Consider the following 13249-nt stretch of genomic DNA (forward strand, 5'->3'; position numbering starts at 1 on the left):
AAATAGCCCTTATAACACGTGTTATCACTCATATCATGTAAAATATCTGTAAATGTGCATAATTATTTACTAATGCCAAATAAAATGTATAGATAGAACAATCAGTGGTTCAAGTTAGTATATTCCTCAGTGTAACATATCCACTAGTTGCAAAGCTTAAACATTTTTATATATTTTTTTATTTTAAGGGAAAGGATGTTTTCACTACTCAGTTTGTCAACTATGTTACGGACAAACTTGATGTCATTACAATCATTTGATTAAGTCCTGCACTTCAAGTAAAATCAAATTTGAAAGGCTCTTGAGTCTATTCTACCATATATCCAAAGATTTTTTAAAGTTTAAAAAATAATTGTATTAAAGTTTTGTTTTTTTCATGTGATATGTTCAGCACTGTCATTAAGTTTAGGGATATTTTGTATTATAAAACTACCATACAGGTCATTTTGATAGTTTTAAGAGATGTCATGTAAAACTCCAACCTGTGTAGATATACATTATACTATAAAGGATATCAGAAGCACTATTTTAGATATTTTAAATTTGAAAAAATGAGGTGCAACATAGTTGACAATGAAAGTCAAACATTTGACGAAAATAACATAGTTAACTGGACACATTATTAACCATCAGCACTATGTTAATTTCAAGGCAGAAGTGCAAAATTCCATTGATAATGATGTGTAATGACGTCTACATGTCGTACAAATTGTCAACTAGGTTACCTGTCAACTAAGTTACTACAGTTATTACAGTACTGGGTAACTCAGTTGACAGGTAACCTAGTTGACAATTTCCCTATTTTGACCCATCATTTCAATGGTAGGCCTTGCCTGGATGACCACATGTCATTTTCTTGAACAGGTTAACATCACATTTGCACATATAATTGAATTAAAATCATTAAACAATTGTAAACCATAACAATGTACGTAACATTGTTGATTGTCAATGAGTATATTAATTGACCATGTGCTATTATACATAAAATATTGTAAAAATGTAGAGGACAATCACCACAGTGTGTTCAAAATGTCTGCCAAAGAGGAACATGGCATCATGTGATGCTGGTGACATGGTATTGGGACAAACAATTTTTGAGTTAAAGGGGGAAGTTCTGTTAGTAACATAGTTGACAGAACTTTTGCGGACATTCATATATTAAGATATTTAAATTATTTAAAGGGGGAAATCAATTAAAAATATGTTATTATTCTTTAGTATTTAGACTTTTGAAATAAATGAATCATTTTTTAAATTTACTTTAATGGTTTTTATTCATTATTTTGAATCCAAGACACCCTCAACTGAAAAACGGACATAGCAAAAACTGACAATTTAAGAACATCATGACACATTTCAAGCTAAATAAAGCATAGGATGCACATAATGTTTGTGTGATATTATAACATGCTTTCCAATAATAGGCAAAATATGATATTTTTGAAGAAAATAGTTAGAATAATTATAATTATCATCAATGGACATCAATGGACATGGAATGTACCCTAAATTGTAGAATCACTCAGCAGTTACATACACCAAACCTTCCAGTTATATTCCTATCAATATTATGAAGGCTTTTACAGAAGGGTTTGGTCATATATAATTCATAGCCTGAATTATATAACATTTTATACCTAAAAACATGGTGAAAATTGATATTTTAGGGCTGTTGACAGTATTTTCTGATTTATGGAGTGATACAAAGAGATATCACTCACTCAATTTCACTTTCCACTATGTCCACCGTTGTTTTTCACAACCAATGGCAGAACTTTATTGAGGCCTGTAATTAGTCAACTACAGGTCTCTTGAGTCAGTCTTTTTCTTCCAAAAAGCTTGTGACAAGATGTTATTGCTCTTGGGGCATTAAAAACAAGATTTTAACTTTAGTTTTTTATATAATATCTGCATTTTCTATTGTGAAAAACTAAGTCTTAGTTATTTAATATATAGCGCCATCTCCTGGTTAAACCCTGAAATTGGAGAATAGTGGGAGGGCCTAACATCCTGAATACTGGTCTTTGGCAGGCAACTGGCTGGCAGTCGGCAGGAAGCTGTATGCTGGGGTCCAAAATAAGAGGCTCCATCTGTATCACTCCTGGTCCACGACAAGCTCTGAAATGGTCTAACCTGAATAACTATCCAAAAGTTGTCCAATCATTTACTCTCTGTCCCAAACTGAACTTGCAAAAAAAACTATTATACTAAGCATTTTTACAATTATCACTTTCTGAACTTGCAAACACTAGTTTCAATTAGGAGATGAACAATGGCACTTGTGAATTGTGAAAGGTGCATTTATTGTGACCATCTGCCCTAATGGACAAGGCGTCTGACTTTGGATCAGAAGATTGAGTGTTCGAGTCCCTTCGTGGTTGAAATATCTAGCCTCAGTCATTGAACTAATCCTTCCTGCCAATTTGCGTCATTCAAAACACCCTCTGGTCCAATAGAAGATCATTTTCTTTTGTGAAAGAAAAGCAAATATTCCAACAACTAGCTCTTGTGAAATTTGCAGTCTACTTTTCAAGCTATCTCTTCTCCACCAACTCCAAACTGGGATTTGATCAGATCTGATTGACTATCAACAATTGCTCCGATATTTGACCGTTTTTAACAGTACCTTTTTTGAACTTTGCTCGCTTCAAAAGTTCTACAAAGGTAGGCCGGTTAGCTCAGATGGTTAGAGCGTGGTGCTAATAACGCCAAGGTCATGGGTTCAATCCCCATACTGGCCAGTGAATCTAACTTATTAAGTCAATGCAGCTGCAGTGTTTATTTCAAAAAGTGAGAATTTATTCTGATTACTTTCACATGTGAAGTCTCCAGTCAACCTATCACTCCTGGTCCACGACAAGCTCTGAAATGGTCTAACCTGAATAACTATCCAAAAGTTGTCCAATCATTTACTCTCATAGTTCCCAAACTGAACTTGCAAAAAAAACGATTATACTAAGCATTTTTACAATTGTCACTTTCTGAACTTGCAAACACTAGTTTCAATTAGGAGATGAACAATGGCACTTGTGAATTGTGAAAGGTGCATTTTTTGTGACCATGTGGCCTAATGGACAAGGCGTCTGACTTCGGATCAGAAGATTGAGGGTTCGAGTCCCTTCGTGGTTGAAATATCTAGCCTCAGTCATTGAACTAATCCTTCCTGCCAATTTGACGTCATTCAAAACACCCTCTGGTCCAATAGAAGACCATTTTCTTTTGTGAAAGAAAAGCAAATATTCCAACAACTAGCTCTTGTGAAATCTGCAGTCTACTTTTCAACCTATCTCTTCTCCACCAACTCCAAACTGGGATTTGATCAGATCTGATTGACTATCAACAATTGCTCCGATATTTGACCGTTTTTAACAGTACCTTTTTTTAACTTTGCTCGCTTCAAAAGTTCTACAAAGGTAGGCCGGTTAGCTCAGATGGTTAGAGCGTGGTGCTAATAACGCCAAGGTCATGGGTTCAATCCCCATACTGGCCAGTGAATCTAACTTATTAAGTCAATGCAGCTGCAGTGTTTATTTCAAAAAGTGAGAATTTATTCTGATTACTTTCACATGTGAAGTCTCCAGTCAACCTATCACTCCTGGTCCACGACAAGCTCTGAAATGGTCTAACCTGAATAACTATCCAAAAGTTGTCCAATCATTTACTGTCATAATAGTTCCCAAACTGAACTTGCAAAAAAAACGATTATACTAAGCATTTTTACAATTGTCACTTTCTGAACTTGCAAACACTAGTTTCAATTAGGAGATGAACAATGGCACTTGTGAATTGTCAAAGGTGCATGTTTTGTGACCATGTGGCCTAATGGACAAGGCGTCTGACTTCGGATCAGAAGATTGAGGGTTCGAGTCCCTTCGTGGTTGAAATATCTAGCCTCAGTCATTGAACTAATCCTTCCTGCCAATTTGACGTCATTCAAAACACCCTCTGGTACCAATAGAAGACCATTTTCTTTTGTGAAAGAAAAGCAAATATTCCAACAACTAGCTCTTGTGAAATCTGCAGTCTACTTTTCAAGCTATCTCTTCTCCACCAACTCCAAACTGGGATTTGATCAGATCTGATTGACTATCAACAATTGCTCCGATATTTGACCGTTTTTAACAGTACCTTTTTTTAACTTTGCTCGCTTCAAAAGTTCTACAAAGGTAGGCCGGTTAGCTCAGATGGTTAGAGTGTGGTGCTAATAATGCCAAGGTCATGGGTTCAATCCCCATACTGGCCAGTGAATCTAACTTATTAAGTCAATGCAGCTGCAGTGTTTATTTCAAAAAGTGAGAATTTATTCTGATTACTTTCACATGTGAAGTCTCCAGTCAACCTATCACTCCTGGTCCACGACAAGCTCTGAAATGGTCTAACCTGAATAACTATCCAAAAGTTGTCCAATCATTTACTTCATATAGTCCCAAACTGAACTTGCAAAAAAAACGATTATACTAAGCATTTTTACAATTGTCACTTTCTGAACTTGCAAACACTAGTTTCAATTAGGAGATGAACAATGGCACTTGTGAATTGTGAAAGGTGCATTTTTTGTGACCATGTGGCCTAATGGACAAGGCGTCTGACTTCGGATCAGAAGATTGAGGGTTCGAGTCCCTTCGTGGTTTAAATATCTAGCCTCAGTCATTGAACTAATCCTTCCTGCCAATTTGACGTCATTCAAAACACCCTCTGGTCCAATAGAAGACCATTTTCTTTTGTGAAAGAAAAGCAAATATTCCAACAACTAGCTCTTGTGAAATCTGCCGTCTACTTTTCAAGCTATCTCTTCTCCACCAACTCCAAACTGGGATTTGATCAGATCTGATTGACTATCAACAATTGCTCCGATATTTGACCGTTTTTAACAGTACCTTTTTTTAACTTTGCTCGCTTCAAAAGTTCTACAAAGGTAGGCCTGTTAGCTCAGATGGTTAGAGCGTGGTGCTAATAACGCCAAGGTCATGGGTTCAATCCCCATACTGGCCAGTGAATCTAACTTATTAAGTCAATGCAGCTGCAGTGTTTATTTCAAAAAGTGAGAATTTATTCTGATTACTTTCACATGTGAAGTCTCCAGTCAACCTATCACTCCTGGTCCACGACAAGCTCTGAAATGGTCTAACCTGAATAACTATCCAAAAGTTGTCCAATCATTTACTTCATATAGTCCCAAACTGAACTTGCAAAAAAAACAGATTATACTAAGCATTTTTACAATTGTCACTTTCTGAACTTGCAAACACTAGTTTCAATTAGGAGATGAACAATGGCACTTGTGAATTGTGAAAGGTGCATTTTTTGTGACCATGTGGCCTAATGGACAAGGCGTCTGACTTCGGATCAGAAGATTGAGGGTTCGAGTCCCTTCGTGGTTGAAATATCTAGCCTCAGTCATTGAACTAATCCTTCCTGCCAATTTGACGTCATTCAAAACACCCTCTGGTCCAATAGAAGACCATTTTCTTTTGTGAAAGAAAAGCAAATATTCCAACAACTAGCTCTTGTGAAATCTGCAGTCTACTTTTCAAGCTATCTCTTCTCCACCAACTCCAAACTGGGATTTGATCAGATCTGATTGACTATCAACAATTGCTCCGATATTTGACCGTTTTTAACAGTACCTTTTTTTAACTTTGCTCGCTTCAAAAGTTCTACAAAGGTAGGCCGGTTAGCTCAGATGGTTAGAGCGTGGTGCTAATAACGCCAAGGTCATGGGTTCAATCCCCATACTGGCCAGTGAATCTAACTTATTAAGTCAATGCAGCTGCAGTGTTTATTTCAAAAAGTGAGAATTTATTCTGATTACTTTCACATGTGAAGTCTCCAGTCAACCTATCACTCCTGGTCCACGACAAGCTCTGAAATGGTCTAACCTGAATAACTATCCAAAAGTTGTCCAATCATTTACTGTCATAATAGTTCCCAAACTGAACTTGCAAAAAAAACGATTATACTAAGCATTTTTACAATTGTCACTTTCTGAACTTGCAAACACTAGTTTCAATTAGGAGATGAACAATGGCACTTGTGAATTGTGAAAGGTGCATTTTTTGTGACCATGTGGCCTAATGGACAAGGCGTCTGACTTCGGATCAGAAGATTGAGGGTTCGAGTCCCTTCGTGGTTGAAATATCTAGCCTCAGTCATTGAACTAATCCTTCCTGCCAATTTGACGTCATTCAAAACACCCTCTGGACCAATAGAAGACCATTTTCTTTTGTGAAAGAAAAGCAAATATTCCAACAACTAGCTCTTGTGAAATCTGCAGTCTACTTTTCAAGCTATCTCTTCTCCACCAACTCCAAACTGGGATTTGATCAGATCTGATTGACTATCAACAATTGCTCCGATATTTGACCGTTTTTAACAGTACCTTTTTTTAACTTTGCTCGCTTCAAAAGTTCTACAAAGGTAGGCCGGTTAGCTCAGATGGTTAGAGCGTGGTGCTAATAACGCCAAGGTCATGGGTTCAATCCCCATACTGGCCAGTGAATCTAACTTATTAAGTCAATGCAGCTGCAGTGTTTATTTCAAAAAGTGAGAATTTATTCTGATTACTTTCACATGTGAAGTCTCCAGTCAACCTATCACTCCTGGTCCACGACAAGCTCTGAAATGGTCTAACCTGAATAACTATCCAAAAGTTGTCCAATCATTTACTCTCTGTCCCAAACTGAACTTGCAAAAAAACGATTACACTAAGCATTTTTACAATTGTCACTTTCTGAACTTGCAAACACTAGTTTCAATTAGGAGATGAACAATGGCACTTGTGAATTGTCAAAGGTGCATTTTTTGTGACCATGTGGCCTAATGGACAAGGCGTCTGACTTCGGATCAGAAGATTGAGGGTTCGAGTCCCTTCGTGGTTGAAATATCTAGCCTCAGTCATTGAACTAATCCTTCCTGCCAATTTGACGTCATTCAAAACACCCTCTGGTCCAATAGAAGACCATTTTCTTTTGTGAAAGAAAAGCAAATATTCCAACAACTAGCTCTTGTGAAATCTGCAGTCTACTTTTCAAGCTATCTCTTCTCCACCAACTCCAAACTGGGATTTGATCAGATCTGATTGACTATCAACAATTGCTCCGATATTTGACCGTTTTTAACAGTACCTTTTTTTAACTTTGCTCGCTTCAAAAGTTCTACAAAGGTAGGCCGGTTAGCTCAGATGGTTAGAGCGTGGTGCTAATAACGCCAAGGTCATGGGTTCAATCCCCATACTGGCCAGTGAATCTAACTTATTAAGTCAATGCAGCTGCAGTGTTTATTTCAAAAAGTGAGAATTTATTCTGATTACTTTCACATGTGAAGTCTCCAGTCAACCTATCACTCCTGGTCCACGACAAGCTCTGAAATGGTCTAACCTGAATAACTATCCAAAAGTTGTCCAATCATTTACTCTCTGTCCCAAACTGAACTTGCAAAAAAAACAGATTATACTAAGCATTTTTACAATTGTCACTTTCTGAACTTGCAAACACTAGTTTCAATTAGGAGATGAACAATGGCACTTGTGAATTGTGAAAGGTGCATTTTTTGTGACCATGTGGCCTAATGGACAAGGCGTCTGACTTCGGATCAGAAGATTGAGGGTTCGAGTCCCTTCGTGGTTGAAATATCTAGCCTCAGTCATTGAACTAATCCTTCCTGCCAATTTGACGTCATTCAAAACACCCTCTGGTACCAATAGAAGACCATTTTCTTTTGTGAAAGAAAAGCAAATATTCCAACAACTAGCTCTTGTGAAATCTGCAGTCTACTTTTCAAGCTATCTCTTCTCCACCAACTCCAAACTGGGATTTGATCAGATCTGATTGACTATCAACAATTGCTCCGATATTTGACCGTTTTTAACAGTACCTTTTTTTAACTTTGCTCGCTTCAAAAGTTCTACAAAGGTAGGCCGGTTAGCTCAGATGGTTAGAGCGTGGTGCTAATAACGCCAAGGTCATGGGTTCAATCCCCATACTGGCCAGTGAATCTAACTTATTAAGTCAATGCAGCTGCAGTGTTTATTTCAAAAAGTGAGAATTTATTCTGATTACTTTCACATGTGAAGTCTCCAGTCAACCTATCACTCCTGGTCCACGACAAGCTCTGAAATGGTCTAACCTGAATAACTATCCAAAAGTTGTCCAATCATTTACTCTCTGTCCCAAACTGAACTTGCAAAAAAAACGATTATACTAAGCATTTTTACAATTGTCACTTTCTGAACTTGCAAACACTAGTTTCAATTAGGAGATGAACAATGGCACTTGTGAATTGTGAAAGGTGCATTTTTTGTGACCATGTGGCCTAATGGACAAGGCGTCTGACTTCGGATCAGAAGATTGAGGGTTCGAGTCCCTTCGTGGTTGAAATATCTAGCCTCAGTCATTGAACTAATCCTTCCAGCCAATTTGACGTCATTCAAAACACCCTCTGGTCCAATAGAAGACCATTTTCTTTTGTGAAAGAAAAGCAAATATTCCAACAACTAGCTCTTGTGAAATCTGCAGTCTACTTTTCAAGCTATCTCTTCTCCACCAACTCCAAACTGGGATTTGATCAGATCTGATTGACTATCAACAATTGCTCCGATATTTGACCGTTTTTAACAGTACCTTTTTTTAACTTTGCTCGCTTCAAAAGTTCTACAAAGGTAGGCCTGTTAGCTCAGATGGTTAGAGCGTGGTGCTAATAACGCCAAGGTCATGGGTTCAATCCCCATACTGGCCAGTGAATCTAACTTATTAAGTCAATGCAGCTGCAGTGTTTATTTCAAAAAGTGAGAATTTATTCTGATTACTTTCACATGTGAAGTCTCCAGTCAACCTATCACTCCTGGTCCACGACAAGCTCTGAAATGGTCTAACCTGAATAACTATCCAAAAGTTGTCCAATCATTTACTCTCTAGTCCCAAACTGAACTTGCAAAAAAAACGATTATACTAAGCATTTTTACAATTGTCACTTTCTGAACTTGCAAACACTAGTTTCAATTAGGAGATGAACAATGGCACTTGTGAATTGTGAAAGGTGCATTTTTTGTGACCATGTGGCCTAATGGACAAGGCGTCTGACTTCGGATCAGAAGATTGAGGGTTCGAGTCCCTTCGTGGTTGAAATATCTAGCCTCAGTCATTGAACTAATCCTTCCTGCCAATTTGACGTCATTCAAAACACCCTCTGGTCCAATAGAAGACCATTTTCTTTTGTGAAAGAAAAGCAAATATTCCAACAACTAGCTCTTGTGAAATCTGCAGTCTACTTTTCAAGCTATCTCTTCTCCACCAACTCCAAACTGGGATTTGATCAGATCTGATTGACTATCAACAATTGCTCCGATATTTGACCGTTTTTAACAGTACCTTTTTTTAACTTTGCTCGCTTCAAAAGTTCTACAAAGGTAGGCCGGTTAGCTCAGATGGTTAGAGCGTGGTGCTAATAACGCCAAGGTCATGGGTTCAATCCCCATACTGGCCAGTGAATCTAACTTATTAAGTCAATGCAGCTGCAGTGTTTATTTCAAAAAGTGAGAATTTATTCTGATTACTTTCACATGTGAAGTCTCCAGTCAACCTATCACTCCTGGTCCACGACAAGCTCTGAAATGGTCTAACCTGAATAACTATCCAAAAGTTGTCCAATCATTTACTCTCTAGTCCCAAACTGAACTTGCAAAAAAAACGATTATACTAAGCATTTTTACAATTGTCACTTTCTGAACTTGCAAACACTAGTTTCAATTAGGAGATGAACAATGGCACTTGTGAATTGTGAAAGGTGCATTTTTTGTGACCATGTGGCCTAATGGACAAGGCGTCTGACTTCGGATCAGAAGATTGAGGGTTCGAGTCCCTTCGTGGTTGAAATATCTAGCCTCAGTCATTGAACTAATCCTTCCTGCCAATTTGACGTCATTCAAAACACCCTCTGGTCCAATAGAAGACCATTTTCTTTTGTGAAAGAAAAGCAAATATTCCAACAACTAGCTCTTGTGAAATCTGCAGTCTACTTTTCAAGCTATCTCTTCTCCACCAACTCCAAACTGGGATTTGATCAGATCTGATTGACTATCAACAATTGCTCTGATATTTGACCGTTTTTAACAGTACCTTTTTTTAACTTTGCTCGCTTCAAAAGTTCTACAAAGGTAGGCCGGTTAGCTCAGATGGTTAGAGCGTGGTGCTAATAACGCCAAGGTCATGGGTTCAATCCCCATACTGGCCAGTGAATCTAACTTATTAAGTCAATGCAGCTGCAGTGTTTATTTCAAAAAGTGAGAATTTATTCTGATTACTTTCACATGTGAAGTCTCCAGTCAACCTATCACTCCTGGTCCACGACAAGCTCTGAAATGGTCTAACCTGAATAACTATCCAAAAGTTGTCCAATCATTTACTGTCATAATAGTTCCCAAACTGAACTTGCAAAAAAAAACAATTATACTAAGCATTTTTACAATTGTCACTTTCTGAACTTGCAAACACTAGTTTCAATTAGGAGATGAACAATGGCACTTGTGAATTGTGAAAGGTGCATTTTTTGTGACCATGTGGCCTAATGGACAAGGCGTCTGACTTCGGATCAGAAGATTGAGGGTTCGAGTCCCTTCGTGGTTGAAATATCTAGCCTCAGTCATTGAACTAATCCTTCCTGCCAATTTGACGTCATTCAAAACACCCTCTGGTCCAATAGAAGACCATTTTCTTTTGTGAAAGAAAAGCAAATATTCCAACAACTAGCTCTTGTGAAATCTGCAGTCTACTTTTCAAGCTATCTCTTCTCCACCAACTCCAAACTGGGATTTGATCAGATCTGATTGACTATCAACAATTGCTCCGATATTTGACCGTTTTTAACAGTACCTTTTTTTAACTTTGCTCGCTTCAAAAGTTCTACAAAGGTAGGCCGGTTAGCTCAGATGGTTAGAGCGTGGTGCTAATAACGCCAAGGTCATGGGTTCAATCCCCATACTGGCCAGTGAATCTAACTTATTAAGTCAATGCAGCTGCAGTGTTTATTTCAAAAAGTGAGAATTTATTCTGATTACTTTCACATGTGAAGTCTCCAGTCAACCTATCACTCCTGGTCCACGACAAGCTCTGAAATGGTCTAACCTGAATAACTATCCAAAAGTTGTCCAATCATTTACTCTCTGTCCCAAACTGAACTTGCAAAAAAAACGATTATACTAAGCATTTTTACAATTGTCACTTTCTGAACTTGCAAACACTAGTTTCAATTAGGAGATGAACAATGGCACTTGTGAATTGTGAAAGGTGCATTTTTTGTGACCATGTGGCCTAATGGACAAGGCGTCTGACTTCGGATCAGAAGATTGAGGGTTCGAGTCCCTTCGTGGTTGAAATATCTAGCCTCAGTCATTGAACTAATCCTTCCTGCCAATTTGATGTCATTCAAAACACCCTCTGGACCAATAGAAGACCATTTTCTTTTGTGAAAGAAAAGCAAATATTCCAACAACTAGCTCTTGTGAAATCTGCAGTCTACTTTTCAAGCTATCTCTTCTCCACCAACTCCAAACTGGGATTTGATCAGATCTGATTGACTATCAACAATTGCTCCGATATTTGACCGTTTTTAACAGTACCTTTTTTTAACTTTGCTCGCTTCAAAAGTTCTACAAAGGTAGGCCGGTTAGCTCAGATGGTTAGAGCGTGGTGCTAATAACGCCAAGGTCATGGGTTCAATCCCCATACTGGCCAGTGAATTTAACTTATTAAGTCAATGCAGCTGCAGTGTTTATTTCAAAAAGTGAGAATTTATTCTGATTACTTTCACATGTGAAGTCTCCAGTCAACCTATCACTCCTGGTCCACGACAAGCTCTGAAATGGTCTAACCTGAATAACTATCCAAAAGTTGTCCAATCATTTACTCTCTGTCCCAAACTGAACTTGCAAAAAAAACGATTATACTAAGCATTTTTACAATTGTCACTTTCTGAACTTGCAAACACTAGTTTCAATTAGGAGATGAACAATGGCACTTGTGAATTGTGAAAGGTGCATTTTTTGTGACCATGTGGCCTAATGGACAAGGCGTCTGACTTCGGATCAGAAGATTGAGGGTTCGAGTCCCTTCGTGGTTGAAATATCTAGCCTCAGTCATTGAACTAATCCTTCCTGCCAATTTGACGTCATTCAAAACACCCTCTGGTCCAATAGAAGACCATTTTCTTTTGTGAAAGAAAAGCAAATATTCCAACAACTAGCTCTTGTGAAATCTGCAGTCTACTTTTCAAGCTATCTCTTCTCCACCAACTCCAAACTGGGATTTGATCAGATCTGATTGACTATCAACAATTGCTCTGATATTTGACCGTTTTTAACAGTACCTTTTTTTAACTTTGCTCGCTTCAAAAGTTCTACAAAGGTAGGCCGGTTAGCTCAGATGGTTAGAGCGTGGTGCTAATAACGCCAAGGTCATGGGTTCAATCCCCATACTGGCCAGTGAATCTAACTTATTAAGTCAATGCAGCTGCAGTGTTTATTTCAAAAAGTGAGAATTTATTCTGATTACTTTCACATGTGAAGTCTCCAGTCAACCTATCACTCCTGGTCCACGACAAGCTCTGAAATGGTCTAACCTGAATAACTATCCAAAAGTTGTCCAATCATTTACTGTCATATAGTCCCAAACTGAACTTGCAAAAAAAACGATTATACTAAGCATTTTTACAATTGTCACTTTCTGAACTTGCAAACACTAGTTTCAATTAGGAGATGAACAATGGCACTTGTGAATTGTGAAAGGTGCATTTTTTGTGACCATGTGGCCTAATGGACAAGGCGTCTGACTTTGGATCAGAAGATTGAGGGTTCGAGTCCCTTCGTGGTTGAAATATCTAGCCTCAGTCATTGAACTAATCCTTCCTGCCAATTTGACGTCATTCAAAACACCCTCTGGTACCAATAGAAGACCATTTTCTTTTGTGAAAGAAAAGCAAATATTCCAACAACTAGCTCTTGTGAAATCTGCAGTCTACTTTTCAAGCTATCTCTTCTCCACCAACTCCAAACTGGGATTTGATCAGATCTGATTGACTATCAACAATTGCTCCGATATTTGACCGTTTTTAACAGTACCTTTTTTTAACTTTGCTCGCTTCAAAAGTTCTACAAAGGTAGGCCGGTTAGCTCAGATGGTTAGAGCGTGGTGCTAATAACGCCAAGGTCATGGGTTCAATCCCCATACTGGCCAGTGAATCTAACTTATTAAGTCAA

The 13249-nt window shown here is 38.1% G+C and overlaps 29 non-coding genes across 29 annotated transcripts; all 29 read left to right on the plus strand.

The window, feature by feature from the left end:
- The first annotated feature begins 2670 nt into the window (after positions 1-2670).
- On the plus strand, positions 2671-2744 carry trnai-aau. The gene has a single exon. It is a non-coding gene; the product is annotated as a tRNA-Ile (tRNA).
- A 315-nt stretch (positions 2745-3059) lies between these two features.
- On the plus strand, positions 3060-3132 carry trnar-ucg. Its single transcript has one exon. It is a non-coding gene; the product is annotated as a tRNA-Arg (tRNA).
- Positions 3133-3419: 287 nt separating this feature from the next.
- trnai-aau lies at positions 3420-3493 on the plus strand. The gene has a single exon. It is a non-coding gene; the product is annotated as a tRNA-Ile (tRNA).
- A 318-nt stretch (positions 3494-3811) lies between these two features.
- trnar-ucg lies at positions 3812-3884 on the plus strand. Its single transcript has one exon. It is a non-coding gene; the product is annotated as a tRNA-Arg (tRNA).
- A 288-nt stretch (positions 3885-4172) lies between these two features.
- On the plus strand, positions 4173-4246 carry trnai-aau. The gene has a single exon. It is a non-coding gene; the product is annotated as a tRNA-Ile (tRNA).
- Positions 4247-4561: 315 nt separating this feature from the next.
- trnar-ucg lies at positions 4562-4634 on the plus strand. The gene has a single exon. It is a non-coding gene; the product is annotated as a tRNA-Arg (tRNA).
- Positions 4635-4921: 287 nt separating this feature from the next.
- On the plus strand, positions 4922-4995 carry trnai-aau. Its single transcript has one exon. It is a non-coding gene; the product is annotated as a tRNA-Ile (tRNA).
- Positions 4996-5311: 316 nt separating this feature from the next.
- On the plus strand, positions 5312-5384 carry trnar-ucg. The gene has a single exon. It is a non-coding gene; the product is annotated as a tRNA-Arg (tRNA).
- Positions 5385-5671: 287 nt separating this feature from the next.
- On the plus strand, positions 5672-5745 carry trnai-aau. The gene has a single exon. It is a non-coding gene; the product is annotated as a tRNA-Ile (tRNA).
- Positions 5746-6063: 318 nt separating this feature from the next.
- Positions 6064-6136, plus strand: trnar-ucg. Its single transcript has one exon. It is a non-coding gene; the product is annotated as a tRNA-Arg (tRNA).
- A 287-nt stretch (positions 6137-6423) lies between these two features.
- Positions 6424-6497, plus strand: trnai-aau. Its single transcript has one exon. It is a non-coding gene; the product is annotated as a tRNA-Ile (tRNA).
- Positions 6498-6808: 311 nt separating this feature from the next.
- Positions 6809-6881, plus strand: trnar-ucg. Its single transcript has one exon. It is a non-coding gene; the product is annotated as a tRNA-Arg (tRNA).
- A 287-nt stretch (positions 6882-7168) lies between these two features.
- Positions 7169-7242, plus strand: trnai-aau. The gene has a single exon. It is a non-coding gene; the product is annotated as a tRNA-Ile (tRNA).
- A 313-nt stretch (positions 7243-7555) lies between these two features.
- On the plus strand, positions 7556-7628 carry trnar-ucg. Its single transcript has one exon. It is a non-coding gene; the product is annotated as a tRNA-Arg (tRNA).
- A 288-nt stretch (positions 7629-7916) lies between these two features.
- Positions 7917-7990, plus strand: trnai-aau. The gene has a single exon. It is a non-coding gene; the product is annotated as a tRNA-Ile (tRNA).
- A 312-nt stretch (positions 7991-8302) lies between these two features.
- trnar-ucg lies at positions 8303-8375 on the plus strand. Its single transcript has one exon. It is a non-coding gene; the product is annotated as a tRNA-Arg (tRNA).
- Positions 8376-8662: 287 nt separating this feature from the next.
- On the plus strand, positions 8663-8736 carry trnai-aau. The gene has a single exon. It is a non-coding gene; the product is annotated as a tRNA-Ile (tRNA).
- A 313-nt stretch (positions 8737-9049) lies between these two features.
- On the plus strand, positions 9050-9122 carry trnar-ucg. Its single transcript has one exon. It is a non-coding gene; the product is annotated as a tRNA-Arg (tRNA).
- Positions 9123-9409: 287 nt separating this feature from the next.
- Positions 9410-9483, plus strand: trnai-aau. Its single transcript has one exon. It is a non-coding gene; the product is annotated as a tRNA-Ile (tRNA).
- Positions 9484-9796: 313 nt separating this feature from the next.
- trnar-ucg lies at positions 9797-9869 on the plus strand. Its single transcript has one exon. It is a non-coding gene; the product is annotated as a tRNA-Arg (tRNA).
- Positions 9870-10156: 287 nt separating this feature from the next.
- On the plus strand, positions 10157-10230 carry trnai-aau. Its single transcript has one exon. It is a non-coding gene; the product is annotated as a tRNA-Ile (tRNA).
- A 319-nt stretch (positions 10231-10549) lies between these two features.
- On the plus strand, positions 10550-10622 carry trnar-ucg. The gene has a single exon. It is a non-coding gene; the product is annotated as a tRNA-Arg (tRNA).
- Positions 10623-10909: 287 nt separating this feature from the next.
- Positions 10910-10983, plus strand: trnai-aau. Its single transcript has one exon. It is a non-coding gene; the product is annotated as a tRNA-Ile (tRNA).
- A 312-nt stretch (positions 10984-11295) lies between these two features.
- Positions 11296-11368, plus strand: trnar-ucg. Its single transcript has one exon. It is a non-coding gene; the product is annotated as a tRNA-Arg (tRNA).
- A 287-nt stretch (positions 11369-11655) lies between these two features.
- trnai-aau lies at positions 11656-11729 on the plus strand. The gene has a single exon. It is a non-coding gene; the product is annotated as a tRNA-Ile (tRNA).
- A 312-nt stretch (positions 11730-12041) lies between these two features.
- trnar-ucg lies at positions 12042-12114 on the plus strand. The gene has a single exon. It is a non-coding gene; the product is annotated as a tRNA-Arg (tRNA).
- Positions 12115-12401: 287 nt separating this feature from the next.
- Positions 12402-12475, plus strand: trnai-aau. Its single transcript has one exon. It is a non-coding gene; the product is annotated as a tRNA-Ile (tRNA).
- A 316-nt stretch (positions 12476-12791) lies between these two features.
- trnaq-uug lies at positions 12792-12864 on the plus strand. The gene has a single exon. It is a non-coding gene; the product is annotated as a tRNA-Gln (tRNA).
- Positions 12865-13152: 288 nt separating this feature from the next.
- Positions 13153-13226, plus strand: trnai-aau. The gene has a single exon. It is a non-coding gene; the product is annotated as a tRNA-Ile (tRNA).
- The last annotated feature ends 23 nt before the right edge of the window (positions 13227-13249 follow it).

Source organism: Trematomus bernacchii, unplaced genomic scaffold (genome assembly GCF_902827165.1).
Source record: "Trematomus bernacchii unplaced genomic scaffold, fTreBer1.1, whole genome shotgun sequence".
Taxonomy (NCBI): Eukaryota; Metazoa; Chordata; class Actinopteri; order Perciformes; family Nototheniidae; genus Trematomus; species Trematomus bernacchii.